Source organism: Panthera uncia, assembly GCF_023721935.1.
Source record: "Panthera uncia isolate 11264 chromosome C1 unlocalized genomic scaffold, Puncia_PCG_1.0 HiC_scaffold_4, whole genome shotgun sequence".
NCBI classification, from domain to species: Eukaryota; Metazoa; Chordata; class Mammalia; order Carnivora; family Felidae; genus Panthera; species Panthera uncia.
The window spans coordinates 29,178,147-29,179,577 of record NW_026057585.1 but is presented as its reverse complement, the minus strand read 5'-3'; the positions used below and the strand labels follow the sequence as shown (position 1 = coordinate 29,179,577).

Genomic DNA, 1,431 nt, shown 5'->3' with positions numbered 1-1,431 from the left:
TTTTTAAAGTCTAGAGAGAAAAATAACTCTGCAATAAAAACAAATATTCTATTCTTACAAGACCAAAATGATAGACTTTTCTAACAGAATTTCCTTTCATTAGGTTTTTAATAGCAATTTGCAAGAAAGACAGTATCAAAAAGAGGTTTAGGCTGCCACTGACACCTCGGGTCCTGGCAATGTACACCCCTTGGGCCACACCAGTAGGCCAGCCTGTCCAGCCTTTACCATGCTGGTCAAAAAAGGCACCAAGTGCATCAAATACCTGATTTTTGGATTTAACTTCATTTTTCTGGCTTGCCAGGATTGTATTCCTTGCCATTGGACTTAGCTCTGAATCGACTTTGAGGCCAAGAGCATCTTGGAGCTGGAAATAATCATTCCAGCTTCTACAGTGGAGTATATATTCTGATTACAGCTGGTGCCTCAGGATGCTGGTGGGGTTTCTCGGCTGCTAGGCTGCTGTGCAGGAGCCCCAGTGCATGATGGGATTATTCTTTGGCTTCCTCTTGGTGACATTTGCCATTGAAATAGCTGCAGCCAGCTGGGATATTCCCACAAAGATGAGGTGATTAAGTCCAGGAGTTTTACAAGGATACCTACACCAAGCTGAAAACCAAGGACAAGCCCCAGCGGGATGCTAAAAGCCATCCACTCTGCATTGGACTACTGTGGTTTGGCTGGAGGAGTGGAACAATTTGTCTCCGACATCTGCCCCCAAAAGGATTTACTCTCAAACATCCCAATGAAGCACTGCTCTGAGGCCATCAAAGAGGTCTTTGACAACAAATCCCACATCATCAGTGCATGGGCTTTGGGACTGCTGTGGTGATAATATCTGGAAGTCTTCAGTATGACCCTGTGCTGTGCTATCCACAGGAGCCGAGAGAGAATCTAGAGTCAGATTGTGCCCCTGAAAAGCAAAGTTTACCCCTGGAGGTGGGTGATTATTTCCTTGGGTGTTTTTTTTCCCCCGGGAGTCAGGGGGGATGCACTAACTTTAGTATTAATTCTGCATTTCTAAACAAAAAAAAATTATCCTATGTTTGTCTTTTTGATGCTTTGTTCAATACTGGTATTCACAGTAGCTTTGGTTTGTATTTTTTGGTTATTTGGTTTTGCTTATGTTAAGCAGAAATCCTGAAATGAAAGGTATCATATTTGCTATACTGTAGACAAAAGATATTGTACACAGAGAATTTTTTTACTTTAAAGAGATTTTAAAATGTCTATCACATTTAATCAAGTTGTAACTTATGTTGAAGAAAATTTCATACATAATAAAAGATTATATGACAATTAAAAAGTTTATACTGCACTCTTCTTATATTATTTCATGTTATCAATAAAATGTCTTTAGTTATGAATCCTCACGTTCCATGGCCACAACATGAAAATGAGCCATAATTTCACCCTTTCACTACTTTACAT

At 39.8% G+C, this 1,431-nt stretch overlaps 1 pseudogene; it reads left to right on the top strand.

Annotated features, from left to right (window-relative positions):
- The first annotated feature begins 229 nt into the window (after positions 1-229).
- On the top strand, positions 230-904 carry LOC125913605 (CD9 antigen-like; annotated as a pseudogene).
- Positions 905-1,431: the final 527 nt, after the last annotated feature.